We start from the raw sequence: 15,188 nt of genomic DNA, 5'->3' as shown, positions 1-15,188 counted from the left end.
TCTCAAGCCTCATACTGACTGAATTTTTAAATCAGTGCCATTTGGTTTTGAAAGCAGTTTATTCTTAAGGTAGGACCCAGGGGAAGAATCCAAAGATATGCACATTGTCAGAGAGAGAGAATTTTTGAGTGGAGTTTAACTTACATTAGTCCTCTATTGATTATTATGCAAAAATAATGAAGTGTTCTTCTTCAAGGATAATAGTAGGCAGGCTTAAGGCTATACCCACTGTCCCTTGAATTCCAGTAGGATTCAGAAGTAGAAAAATGAGTATCTTTTGAGAACTGACTTCCATCAACTGGTCAGTAAGAGCTACATAACCCAAAGCGTTAACCTCACCTTCAGAAAGTTCAGCCCCAAGTATTTAATGTGCAATTGTAATAACCTCATTTTAGTTGTTTAGATGCAACTATGTCTTTCCTCCTTCTATTGTTTCTAGTTTTAATTAAAATGACATTTAATTTTTTATAAGAAAACAAATTCCCTTATAGTCACATCACTCTAAAACAGGTATTTATTTTTTCCCATTCTTTTTTAGTCTTTGTCCATATAGTTACATATAACTTTTATTTTGTATCATTTTTTGCAATTTCAGATAAATATAACATTAACATATTTTAAATATCAAATGTATGGATTATACATATGTTAATGAGGATCATCTTCCTTCCCTCTTGTGTGAAAGTAGGCAGGATATAAAAGTTGGTTATCGCTTCTCAGCCTTTTGGCTGAGATCACGTGTAGTACCTGTTCTTACCAGTTTAAAACTTGGTTATCCTTAGGGAATAAAAAGCAGCCTGGCTATGATATCAGGGTTGTGGGCATCACTTCCAAATTTCATCAAGATTTTTGATGCCTTTTTAAAGCTCTGCTTAAACGTCATGGTCCCCGTATTAAACAGAATGCTCCTTTGTATGCTTTAGGTCCTAAAAAGTGGGTTACTTGACATCCGAGGCTCAGGAACTTTTATATTGGAGCACTTGTATTCGCCTGATTTAATCATCTTGGGAATGTTTCTTTCTGGAGAAAGTTAACTGTGACCCAGAGAAAGAGATATGCTAAAGATCTGTCTCATACGCTCAGAAGCCATTGGTTTAGCAAATTCATTTTCTACTGCATTTAACGTTTGCCTCCTTTTCTTGCCCTGACTACTTGTACCGATTTTCTTGGGAACTGAGGGTGACGGCAAAGGGAGCTAGAATTATCTAAATTCAGTAATTACCAAATTGAAACCTATTCAAACATTTAGGTTACCAGGCTCCGAACTGACCTTGATACTTTCAACCTTCAGATTCCAGTAGGTTGGGGTCAAACACAAATGTCGAGTTGCCGAGTGATTTCCACATGCTTCTTTTGTGTACCTTAACTAAGGCAGACAAAAGATGTTTTTCCAAAGGGACTTGCGCTTTATGAGGCCTGACCCTCGAAGGAGCAAACTAATCTCAGGCGATTTTGAGGTTTTAGGGCACTGAGAGAACTTTTAGTGCGTGGAGAAGTAATTTGTTCAATGGTATCTTAAAAGAGTTAATTTACCTCCAAAAGGTGAGTTCTTTTACCATCCTGAGTCCTTCACTTCCTTTGAGATCGGACTGGTTATTTGCATAGCAAAGCATTCCATTTAGCTGGAAAGGAGGGGGTGGGCACCGTGAACGAGGAGAGTCAATTTTCCCACAGTCTTTCAAAACTCAGCAGTGTGATAAGTGGGCTTGATCAATCCTTCCCTTCCCCTAAACTCCAGAACTTCAGACTATTTTGCTCATCATCTATCTTGAGGTTGACCCCCTTTTCCGGATGAAGAGTTCGTAGGATGTAGCATATAGCTGCTGAGAGGACAGTTCTATGAGTTTTGTTTGTTTTGGCCAGTTTGTGTAGATGGGCAGGTAAAAACTCCAGGAAAACAAACTTCACTAAAATGCCCCGCCTCTTTTTTACAGACATTGCATTTTACTTTTAATAAAACACACACACACACAAATAAATCACAGAGGAGAGTTTTAATATATTGATGACACTTCGCATGGGAATTCTATGAACTTGTCTTGATACGATGTCGCTTGGTCATTTGCTTGTTCTATGTAAACTCATTTATGCATTTAAATCATGGTCTCTGAGGGCCTACCCTCTATGTAGGTTATTGTTTATTTAATTGTCACTTCAAGTCCTCCAGAACTAGCTCATAATGTGTGTGAACCAAATATGCCCCACATTAGAGACCCACCACCGTAAATAAAGGGGACTTTTTGGCCTTGGAGAAGATTGAACACTCCAAGGTTCTAATTAGCATGGGATCTATTGTACTTCTTTTAACTTGCCTATTATTTCCTAATTGGGAGATTAGTCACAGGGATCTGAGGGAAGAAACCAGTCCTTTAATAAGGTCTGTCAATAAGAAGGGGCAATTACAGAAATATAAAAGATTTGCTGCTAGAAGCCAACTGTTACAGTGTGAGCATTTGTGGGAGAATGTAATTCTAGCCACGTCTCCCTAAGATCACTGGTGTTGTATGACAAGTCGTGGTGACTTGAAGAACAGTTCATTTAGGGAAATGTCGTAGGAAGAGAATGACAGGCAGAACAGAATGATCCGTGGTCACTTCTGCAGTGTTTCAGCCACTGACACAGTTTACAGAGAAGCGTGGCTCTGGGGAGGGGTGTGTGACGATGGGGGAGAGTCAGGAAAGGGCCTTTATTTTCCCTAGAATAATCTCTCATGGTTAAAATGTGTTAGGTTGTGCATCCATAATTACATATACAAACTCAAATTTTTAAACATAGAAGTGAGTTTAAATGCCTGCTACTAAGATAAGCATGCCTTTGGTAGGAGTTGATTGCATCCCTAAGGCATTCTTTTTTTTTTCTTCTTTCTCTCTCTTTTTTTTTTAAGTTGTAGATACCTGAATAGATAGAAGCCTCACCACTGATGGGGAAACTATATAATGATAAAAAATGAAAATGCTCCTTAGGTTAATTTAATGCAACACTAACTAAAATCTCCTTAAACATACTTTATGGAGCTTGGACAATATTCAGATGGGTTAATGAATGGAGAAGAATCTGCTCTCAAATTTTAAGATAATAATAGTAGACTGGCCTTAGCAGATCTAAAAATATGTTATAAAGTGACAGTTATAAGAAGCCTTTGTTATTAAGTTATCAACAGAAAGGAATAACAAGGTAGTTTAGACATAGATTCAAAATGTTGTCAGAGCCTGACATCATGACAAACTAGAAGTAATACAGGAGTAGGTGCAGGAATGACTAAGAAGTACTGCCTGGTTAAATGGATGCACTGCAGAAGTGATTTAATATAGATAGGTATATTACACCAACGTTAAAAATGTCTAAATATATTAGAAAGTTAACCATAACTTATTTTTAAGTATGATAAAATTGAATTGCCTATTATCCAACTTGTCAAAGAAACATATGTTGACTACTTAAGAAATTGAGGGTATTCTTAAAGGTAAAGAAAGTAGGTTTGATAAGTAGAAATTTTAAAAAATTTCTAACAAAATGTAATAAAGCTAAGTATATAAGGCAAAACAACAGAGTATGAAATATAAGTACTTGATAAATATTTCCTATGGCATATATACATTATAGCTATAATCCAAGGTCCATATGAAGATTTATAATCAAAGTAACTGAATAGATGCCGGCAAAGTTCTTCTGTGAAAGTGCCAGATGGTAAGCGTGGTTGGCTTGGTAGACCGTAGGTCTCTCCCAGCTGCTCACCTCTGTCTTTGCGACGCAAACACGGCCACAGAGAAGAGTAAACAAGTGCACTTGGCTGCGTCCCAAAGAAACCTTATTTGTGGGCACAGAAATTTGAATGTCATATAATTTTTGTAGGTTATGAAATCTTTAGATTTTTAAAGACTATGTAAATATCTAAACTATTCTTCATTCCCAGCTGTACAAAAACAGGCGGCAGCTGATGAAGCCTGGGAGCTGTAGAGCGTCAAGCCCTGCTTTTGGCCAGTGTTCTCCAAAGCATTTTTGAAACAATAGTTTCAAGAGCTCCTTTATGAAAAAAGAATGCTGTGACCAAATATATTTGGGAAACCCTGAGAACTGCATCTCTCTCTTGGAAATTTACAATGGCCATTCACATGTAAAGGCTTTGAAAAGTCCCATAGGGAGAAAGCTTAACTTTGGTCAACCAGTGGTGTCTCAACTTATTTGACCACGGTATCCCCTTTTGTCCCTCAGATCTTCGACCCTGCACTGCCTTTTGCAGGATTTGGCCCCTGCCTATCTCTTGGGGGCACCTCAGGCCTCCTTTTCCCTTATTAACTAGATTCCAGCCACACAGGCCTCCTTTCTGTGCCTTAACCACCACATCGTTCATTCCTGTCTTGGACATTCTCTCTGCTGAGCCTTCTGCCTAAAAGATTCTTCTGCAAGGTCTCCACAAGGCTGCCCTTCTTGTGATTCAGTCCCCAACTCGAATGTCTCCTTCTCAGTGAGGCCTTCTCCCATGAGCTCCTCTGAAACAGCTCCCCTCTTCCCAGCGTGCTTGGCCATGGGATTCAGTCTGTTTTGTACTGACTGTTATATGAAATTTTCTATCTCTGTGCATGTGTATGTACGTGTATCATCTCCTCACTGCAATGGGAGCTCTGTGAGGGTGGGAACCTTGCCCCTCTTGTCTTCCTTAGGTCCTCCTGTCTCTGCAAGTGTCTGCCACATAAAATACAAGCAATGTACTTTTTTTTTTCAGAGAGTTTGAGGGAGGGAGAGAGGTAGAGATGGAGATCCAGATGCAGAAGGAGATGGACATGGAGAGGGAGCAGGAGAATTATTTCACATATCACACTTCACAGTTTTGGAAATCTTACCTCATGCAAAAGAAAATACAAAGTATAAATTATCACTTGGAAAAATGCACAATGTCACTAGCAGTTACAATACAAATTACGTATTTTGTCATGTACAATGCACACCCATGTTTTTGGCCCAGACTTTCAGAGGGAAAAAATCTTTTAATTTTTAAACTCAGTTATTTATTTATCTTTAGATACTTGTTTTTTTGTATTAGAAAGGAATTCTAGCATTTATTTTTGAACATATTATGGTACAAAAGATTTCATATAGTAAATAATTACAAAACACAAGAACAGATACAAGGTATTTCAGGAACTACCCATGCATAACGTGCATCCTTATTTTTGCCTCAAAGATTTGGGCAAAAAAATGTGCATTGTACATGGCAAAATACAGTAATACGCTTTAAAATTTATGTTGCAACTCAAAGTTTATTCTAAGCAGCTCATGTAATTACACCCGTCAATTGCTAATGTTTCTGAAAATGGAGCCATTAATTTTTTTTTTCCCTGGGACACATAGGTAACCTGCAATAAGAACTATAAAACTGTTTATACTCTTTGACACTCTGGGAACATACCTCATAGAAATAATCTGAAGAGGAAGCCAGTATTCCACCCCGCCCCCAAGTAAATTGTTATCAATACCGGTTATACTAGCAGAAGATTGGAAACAATCTTTCTATGGTTGTTAAAAATGACAATAGGGTAAATTACATCAGTACCTGGACTTGTGTTTATTGATCGGTATTAAATGAAAGTAGGGGAACACAAAGTATACACCCTCTAATACACCGATGGAAACGTGTACACACACACTAAACATAGCTAGACAAGAAACTGCAATAAGGCAAATTAAATCTGGTGTTTGTTGCAGTCCTGTCTGTGGAAAGTTAATGAGCTGACAAAAGAAAAGAGATTGGAGCCAGTCTGCACTGAGGAGAGAAAACTGGCTCTGTACATGCTTTAATTTGAGGTCAGAGTGAAGACTTACATGTCCTGAATTAGAGGTGGCAAAACTTGTCCCGGTCAGCTTTTTAAGGTGAGTCTGAGCTCAGTTAACTCACTTGGCTGTCCTCTGAGTCCTTTGTAAAGTAGAAGGTTACTAAGTACTATAAAGAATTTGCATTAAATAGGGTACTTTGGCATAAATTACGTGGAAGATGCTGATTCCTACACTTTCAATTTATTAGCCTTGTTCTGTTGGTTTAAATGGTTAACAAACATCTGTTGTTGAAAACTTTCAAAAGCAAAACCTTTTCCATGCCTGGCTATGCTCAATTTAGCTCAGGGCAAGAGCCTGGCCCGGATTTAGAGGGTGCTCTGTGAACCCAGTCCAGCAAGGAGGGAAGGCCAAGTGCCCATCTGAGTGTTTTGCAGGCAAAGATGTTTGACCTGCAGTACAAAGATGCACTGACGTGTACGTGAGCTCCGTGTGTGAGCACTGGTCAGAGAACTGTTATGTAATTATAGCATCCATAGCGTCAGACGCGCCACCCAGCCTAGCCTAATAGTTTGTACTGGAAAGTGGGCGTCATAAGGATAGTGAGAATTAATTAATGTTTATGAAGACCTGTCCAGATTCATGGGAGAAAAGCACTGTGTAAAAGCCATGTGTTAATGTCTTTGGGAAAATGATGTCCCCCTTCTCCCCCAACCCCCTTTTTAAAACTGAAAGTTAGTGCTGGTTGGAGAGAAATGCCATTTCAAAGTAAAATTCATTTTAATTATTTTGAAAGGCCTATTTGGAGTATGGTGGATATTTTGCCAGCATACAAACTTAAAGAATTGTTTAACAGACATTTGACTAGGCTTGATGTACATAACATATCATCATTATTCTTTTCAATGAATAAATAGACCAAATCGTCCAGTTCATATCATTATACCACTTTTTTGTGTGTGCAAAGTAAGAAAATACAGTCTCTGCAAATATAAGTAGTTTACAATCCAGAAACAATTTTTTTCCAAAGCATACACAGTAGCTAGAATGTATATTTAAATTATTCACACGTAATTTCCATCTTGGTTTAAAAATTAAAGCATGATATAAAAATATGTTTTAAGTGGTATCAATTGAAATTTGTTTATCATTTTAATGCAGCAGCTAGCTAGCCCTTTGTGTGATTTCTTTTAAAGAGATCATTTAAATACTGAAGTTAGAAAATAAATATGGTTAATCTAAAGTTGCAAAATAAATTGCACACAGTCCTCGTAACAGCACTGGTTAATCTATATAGCATGGGGTATAGAAACTTTTTGTATGTAGTAGATGACCTGTAATTTTGAATATAACCTAACACGATAATAAATTACTAACTGGTGTAACTTAACCTGCTTCTAGCTGTGGTATGGAACATGGGTTAACACAAGCTCCAGCTATTGAGCAGCATTTCCAGGGCTCTAATGAACATTATTAGGCAGACAGGATGGCATCATCATATTTAATTTAGAATAATTGTTTTTTTAATATTTGGGAATGATCCTTCTTTGTAATTAAAGGAGATGCTTAGAATACCCTTAATATTGCACTGTAATTTTCTTGTAAGAGATGCTTAACTCAGCAGTTTATTCACTCATAAGTGTTCCATTAAAGGGAACACGTTTAGTAGCAGACCTGCAAAATAAGGAAACTCACGCAGGTACTAGGAACCACAGGTATCTAGAATTTTACTCCCGACTTAAATTCTGTTTACATTTGATTTGTGTTACTTGATAACTCTTCACACTTTTCCTTGGGTGTGCAAATTTTTCTCTTATTCAGGTTGCATTTTCAGTAGAAAAACTCTACCTTATCGGTTAACCTAGAGAAATAAAAAGACGTTACAAAGAATCTTGGGTGTCATCCATGTAAAAAGTGATTGATTTGAAAAGAGGCAAAGAATACATTATTTAGAAACTCATTTTATTGCCTGATTTCATGTTGAATAGAATATTAATGTATAATATTTATAATTTTCCAAAATGAAATGACGCTTTTGAGGACTATCACTGAAATGTCTCCCAATGGAGAATTAGGCCAGGTTACCAAGGAGGCTTTTGAAGGCGGTGTGGGTATGTCGGGGGTGAGTGAAATCATAGCCTGAGGAAGGGAAATATCAAGCCAAGAGGAAAACCTGAAATGGAATTTGATTCGATGAGGAAAGAGACTTGGTAGGAGAAAACAAAGGTATCTGGTTTTTGACCTTAGGTTTTACATTTGGTCAACTGTGAGTTGGACACCAGAACATATCATAGAAATAATGTGAGGGCAGAAAACCAAATTGGCTTGGTTTCGACCTTTTGAAGGCTTAGGTAAACGATCTGGTGGTATTGAAATCGACAGGTTCTGGTCAAGAAAGAATTGGGGGAAGTCACCACAGTGTGTGAAACATTCTGAAAAATTCAGAGTTGATTGACAAGACGCCCAAATAAAATAATAAATGTATTTTTAAAAAGAGAATTAACCAGCCTGCCAACTTAGCTTTAATATGAGGGAACACTCAAGTTTATCACATAGTCTTAACAGAAGCTTTCATAGAGCAAGTGAAATTTGAACTGGTCCTTCAAGGTTGAGAATTGCGTCCTTTCAAAATTCCCACCCCTGCTGTACCCCACATAGGCTCGGAGGCAGTTTTCCACCAGTGCCCTTTGCTTGCATTGCTTTTCCACATAGATTCTGACTCTGGATTCCTCATGAGACCAAAATAATACTGAATTATTAGGGCAGGCATCTGTGACTGTGCCACAGAGGGAAAGTAACCAATTTCGTAAATTGATACCTTGACCTTGCCCCTGAGCGGACAATGATATAACCAACTTAGCTAACTAGTCACAGACCTAAGTAGATGAGCTTGGTTGACTGAGGGGAAGCAATAAATTATGTTTGTATTGACCTTAGTAAACCTTTTAATTCTTTCCCACATGATATAGTTCTCAACAAATTGGGAAAATATGGCCTAGAGTCTAGGTAATTGCACAACTGCAGGTCCATGGCCAAGACCCGCAGCATCAGTTTTTTGCCTTGGTGTACTCAGTTTCATCGTCTGTAGGGAATGGTAGGGCGTAGTGCACTTACACTCCAGGCCATTCCTGCCCGTGGGCCCAGAGAGGATGCTGACCTCGTGTTGCCTACAATGGTGGGAGGGAGAGGATGTGGTCTCCTACCCTGTTAGGGAGGAAGCACTGCTCCAGGTGTGTTGAGGATCAGGGCTGATGTGAGGAGGCCTGAAGATTGTTGCATTTATTCTAGCACCTGGTCTCTTGAAACAAAAAAAAAGTACCCAATTTGCTGCTGGTTGCTGTCAGCTTGAGTGGAAATCTTCCTAAAGTGTCCTGGGCTCTTTCGTCTCTGTGCATTAACTAGTAAGTTGCTTCTCTAGCTCCCCCTTGGTTACAAAGGGAATACACTAAAAACTTGAATGGCTTCCAAGTTGGAAAGTCTATATAATTTGTAGAAAAGTCACTCCTTCACGCAATACATGATTGTTGAGTAACTGCTCCCATGTGTCACCACTGTACTTGGCAGTGGGCATCGAAATAAGATTCAGCCTTTGCTCTGGAGGAAGACACTGACATGTATATATATGATGGCTATGTTACTCTGCAAGGGCTACCATCACAAAATGCCACAGACTGGGTGGCTTAACAACAGAAACTTATTTTCTCACAGTTCGGGGCTAGACGTCCAAGATCAAGGTGCCAGCAGGTTTGGTTTCTTCTGAAGTCCCGCTCCTGGGTGTGCAGCGGCCACCTTCTTCCTGTGTTCGTGTGTGGTCTTTCCTCTGTGCAAATGCCTCCCTGGTGTCTCTCTGTGTGTCCAAATTTCCACTTCCTGTGAGGACACCAGTCAGATTGGATTAGGGCCTACCCTAATGGCCTCATTTCAACTCAGTCATCTCTTTAAAGGCTCTGTCTCCAAATTCTGAAGTATTGGGGATTAAGGCTTCATCGTACAAATTTGGGGTAGACACAATTCAACCTGTAACAGTGACACGATGGCAAGATAAGTGTTAACAACTATGGAAAGTTTTATGTGAGCTCAGGTGGCATCTTGATATTAGGATCAGCATCAACTCTCAGTATCAGCTGGGGTCTAGAGCAAGTGTCACTATGGTAATTTATAGATTAATTGAGTCTGTGGTTGTGGTTGACTAGCATCCTGTTTAAAGAATTCTAAATTTGACTGTCTTTAATATGCGACGACATTTGCCTCTTTTCTACTTTTACAATATCTGTTTAGTCCCTATAGGTATTTAAGTCTGTAATCTCTGGCTAAATTCATTAGGGAGGAGAGAAGCATTTTTCTAACCAGCCCATAGTTGCTAGGCCCTCTAATTCACATGGAATCAGTAATCTACATTATTATTTTTAATGTATTTTATTGATTATGCTATTACAGTTGTCCCAATGTTTCCCCCTTTGCCACCCTTCACCCGGTACCCCCCGTTCCCTCCAGCAATCTGCCCCACCTTAGTTCATGTCCATGGGTCATGACATGACTTAGTTCTTTGGCTTCTCCATTTCCTACACTCTTAACCTCCCCCTGTCTGTTTTGTAGCTACTAATTTGTACTTCTTAATCCCTGCACCTTTCTCCCCATTCTCCCCCTTTCCCCTCCCAACTGATAACTCTCCAAATGACCTCCGTATCTATGATTCTGTTCCTGTTCTGCTTGCTTGCTTAGTTTTTTTTTAGATTCAGTTTTTGATAGTTATGAATTTATTGCCATTTTATGTTCATAGTTTTGATCTTCTTCTTTTTCTTATATAATTCCCTTTAACATTTCATATAATAATGGCTTGGTGATGATGAACTCCTTTAGGTTTACCTTGTCAGGGAAGCACTTTATCTGCCCTTCCATTCTAAATGATAGCTTTGTTGGACATAGTAATCTAGGTTCTAGGTCCTTGCTTTTCATCTCTTTGAATACTTCTTGCCAGTCCCTGCTAGCCTGCAAACTTTTAAGAAATTGGCTGACAGTCTTATGAGAACTCCTTTGTAGGTAACTTTGCTATTCTCTCGCTGCTTTTAAGATTCTCTTTTTATCTTTAACCTTTGACATTTTAATTATGATGTGTCTTGGTGTGGTCCTGTTTGGATTCATCTTGTTTGGGACTCTCTGTACTTCCTGGACTTGCATGTATATGTCCTTTGCCAAATTAGGGAAGTTTTCTTTCATTATTTTTTCAAATAAGTCTTCAATTTCTTCCTCTTCATCTTCTCTTCTGGCACCCCTATGATTTGGGTGTTGGTACGTTCAAAGATGTCCCAGAGGCTCCTTAGCCTATCCTTATTTTTTAAAATTCTTTTTTCTTCCTGCTGTTCTGATTGAATGCTTTTTTCTTCCTTATGTTCCAAATCGTGGATTTTATTCTCAACTTCATCCCCTCCACTCTTGGTTCCCTATAGATTTATTTTACTTATTGTAACCTTCATTTTTGCCTGGGTCTTTTTTAGGCTGTTGAAGTACCCAGTGAGTTCCTTGAGCATCCTGATAACCAGGGTTTTGAACTCTGCATCTGATAGGTTGCTTATCTCCATCTCGTTTAGTTCTTTTTCTGGATTTTGTTCTGTTCTCTAATTTGGGCCATATTTCTTTCTCTCCTCATTTTGGCATCCTCCCTGTGTTTGTTTCACTGTATTGGGTCGAGTTGCTTTGATTCCCTGTGTTAGTAGTGTGGCCTATTGTAGAAAAGTGCACCTGTATGTTGTGTGGGGTGAAGCCTTAGGTAATTGCCAGGGTAGGGCAGCAACCTGTGCTGCTCTGTGGCTCTGTGTGGGGGAGGATGTGGAGAAGGAACTGTGCTTCTGCCTGGCCTCTGGAGTTTTGCCTGGGAGGAAGCTGTGTCCCAGCACTTGCCCTATTGCCAGTCACTTTAATTTCTCCCTGTATGCCACTAGTGCCCTTTCAACTGTTGCCCTGGTGCTGAATCCCAAAGGGAGTGAGTCTGTGTAAGTCCTAAATCTGTTGCAGGCCCTTTAAGAGGAGTCTCCAGAGAATCTCATGGTTTCTTTTCCCACCCCAACGCCTGCTGGTTTTTACAGCCAGAAGTTATGGGGACTTTCTTCCTGGCACTATAACCTTGGGCTGGATGGTCTTGTCTGGGGCTGGGATCCCTCTCTCCCAAGGTATCCCTCTTGATTTTTATCCACCACATGTGGATGTGGGACCTCCCATTCCACATTTCTGTGCCTCCCCATCCTTCCACGCCTTTTCACGCATCTCTGTGTCTCTGCTCCTCCTACCCATCTGAATAAATGTGTCTTCTTTAAATCCTTGGTTGTTGGACTTCCATATAGCTTGATTTTTCTTACAATTCTGGGGGATATTTGTTTTGTAGTCTAATCGTAATTTCTGTTGTGGTTGTGCAGGGAGGTGAGGCATGTTTACCTATGCCTCTATCTTGACCGGAAGTCAATAAACTAAATTATTATACATATAACTATCATTATTTTTTATACCTAACCATTATTATTTATTTTACCCTTTCCTTTGTCTCCATCCATTTTCATTCTGTTCTTCCCCAAGCCAACCAAGAGTCAGGGATGGGCTTATTATTGAGCCACATAGCTCAGCACAGCTGCTCCTTTGGCTATTTGAAGATTTAGCTGAAATTTTGAAACTACTCCTTAAGGTCCTGTTAATTTCTTAAACAAGACTTTCCTCTGGGACTATAAAACCGAGTCTTTTTCATTCTCTTATACTTTAAATTTGCACATGATTGTGACTGATGATAACCTCATGTGATCCTATCATGTGATCCTTTAATAATTAGCTCCACTGCCAACTGGCAGTGCTTCTTGGAATATCCTGGTTAAAATAGCAGGCAGTTAGAATCTGATTGGTTGATTGACATCCCAGCATCAGGTTACCACCATATACGGTATGGACAGAGTCGGGGAGTTTCACTGGAAAGGAAGAGTAAGTGGGCGGGATATGTCTAGATGCCTGAAACACATTATAATCTTGGTATTTCCTATTTTTCCTGTGATGGTTTAAAAATAACATTTTTTCAAATCAATATAATGAAAATAAACGTATCTTATGTAAAATGTAAAAAAGGTGGAGCATTCCAGTATCAACTAAAGAAATACAAATAAAGCAACTCTGAGTGTTATCACATTTGATCTTTTCTGGCAAAGATGTAAAGATTGGCGATAGCCTATATTTGCAAGAATATGGGAAAATGAGCAGTTATACATTATTAGTGGAGTATAATTTGTATAATTTCTGGAGAGCCACTTGATGTTAGATATCAAAATTTAAAATTCTAGGAATTTATCCCAAGTGTACCAAATATATAAATCACAGCATTGGAAATAATCAGAGAAAAAATAACAAGAGATCTACATGTACAACACTGAAGAATGAATCAAAATAATTATTTCGCATTCATATAATGGAACTCTATGTTGCCATTAAAAAGAATGAGCCAGTAATATTCACTGGCATGAACAGATACTGCAATAATATGTTTAATAATTTAACAAAAGCAATCCTGAAAACAACTATGTAGGACAGTTGCATCAATATCAAATTGTGTGTGTGTGTGTGGACAGATGATATGACAATGTTCAGTAATACAGATATAAGGGCAACTTCTAGGAAATGGGGTTGGGAGAAGTTTTTATTTATTTTTAAAGATTTAGGGAAATTTTACTTTCTTTAGTCTTTTATAAAGATGAAACTTTTTGTATTATTTTTATAATCTAAAAAAGTAAATTAAGAAAATTTGGACAGAAATATGCTTCCTAGGGTCAAGATATTAACCAAGAGTTCCTTTTAAGTACTTGACTCTAAACTGTTAGCTTGCTGAGATATCTTAGTCTTATTTATCAGTATAATCCTTGGTTAGCAGAATATTATTGAAAGGGCTTGTAGTGTATCTTGAATTTTCCTTTTAATACATATGAAGTATTCCAATAGTGGCCAATTAATGAAGAATATGAACTTATTTCCTGAAGACAAGTGTAATGGGATGTTTTGTGTCTGCCCCCCCACCCCCAATTGAGATGTTGAAGTCCTAATAACCCCAGAATATGACTGTATTTGGAAATAGGGTCTTTAAAGAGGTAATTCAATTAAAATAAGGTCATAAGGATAGGCGAATCCAATATGACCGATGTCCTTACAATAACGAGACATTTGGACAAACCATGTACAGAGGAAGGCCGTGTGAAGACAGGGAGAAGACAGATATGCACAAGCCAAGGAGCAAAGCCTCTGAAGCAACCAGCTCTGCCAGTGCCTCGATCTCCCACTTCTAGCCTCCAGATTCATGAGAAAATAAATTTCTCTGTTTAAGCCACCCAGCCTGTGGTATTTCTTTTTAATGGAGCCCTAGAAAACTAACACAACAAGTAATGGTACTTCATCTATAATCCCTACACAAATTCTTGTTTTGCTATATTATTACTTTGAAGCTATTTAAACATATTTTACTTGAATGGTCTTAAACAAATTTTATTAAGCTGCCCAAATTAGTAAAAAAAAGAATATATACAGTGAGAACTAACTTCAAAATCTTACACCTGAAAAAAATCATCTACAGTAGAAACTTAAATAAAATACTGTAGAAATAGAATTATACCAGCCCTAGACTGGGCTGGATTTGGCAAAAAAAAAAAAAAAAAAATTTATACATACAGGTGTGGAGCTGTTCTGCAAGGTCAATTAGACAAAAGTATTTGGGATAGAAATATGATTTCAATCAGGGCTATTTCTTGTAAAATGGAAGAACCTACTGTTTTGTTCCATTTATTGTTTTTGTGTATATAGTTTTTCACGGACTTTTCATAGGATGAGAAAAACCTCATAATCCAGAGAACTTGAAAAGTGGAAGAAGGTAATCTCTTCACTTAAAATATTTTAAAGTTAGTATATTTTTAAAAACTTGTGCTGACAAATGAAGTCCATATAGTAATTTCTGCTTAGCAATATCTAAAGATTTTAGATAAAGCTTAAAATTTGGGGGATATAAAGATATGTTTGTATATGAAGCATTTAATTTTACCAAAGGTATGGTAGCTACTTGATGGTTACAAAGTATAAAATCCTCTGGAAAAAAAACTTACTTTTAGTTAACATGTGTTGGATCCTGTGTATTTACAGGAAATGTTTTCATTTAAGACCATTGATACATTAATAGTTTCCAGGCACGTTTTATGACAGGGCCTAAGTTTGTTCTCTTTTGAACAACTAGGAAAGGATGTTTTTAAAGTAAGCACTTAGATTTGCCTGGATCTCATTTATAAAGGAAGGGTCTTAACTCTAAATGTCTCTGAAATCAAACTGTGCCCCGGAGTAGGGAATTCCCCAGGGATGACCAAAGCATCTTCCTTCTCTCCATTTTCCCTTTCCTGTCATTCCAACTTCCTTAG

At 38.1% G+C, this 15,188-nt stretch overlaps 1 pseudogene; it reads left to right on the top strand.

The window, feature by feature from the left end:
• Positions 1-708: 708 nt before the first annotated feature.
• Positions 709-909, top strand: LOC112312150 (U2 spliceosomal RNA; annotated as a pseudogene).
• Positions 910-15,188: the final 14,279 nt, after the last annotated feature.

This window comes from Desmodus rotundus, chromosome 7 (assembly GCF_022682495.2).
Source record: "Desmodus rotundus isolate HL8 chromosome 7, HLdesRot8A.1, whole genome shotgun sequence".
In the NCBI taxonomy this organism is placed as follows: Eukaryota; Metazoa; Chordata; class Mammalia; order Chiroptera; family Phyllostomidae; genus Desmodus; species Desmodus rotundus.
This window is presented reverse-complemented; position numbering and strand designations above follow the sequence as displayed.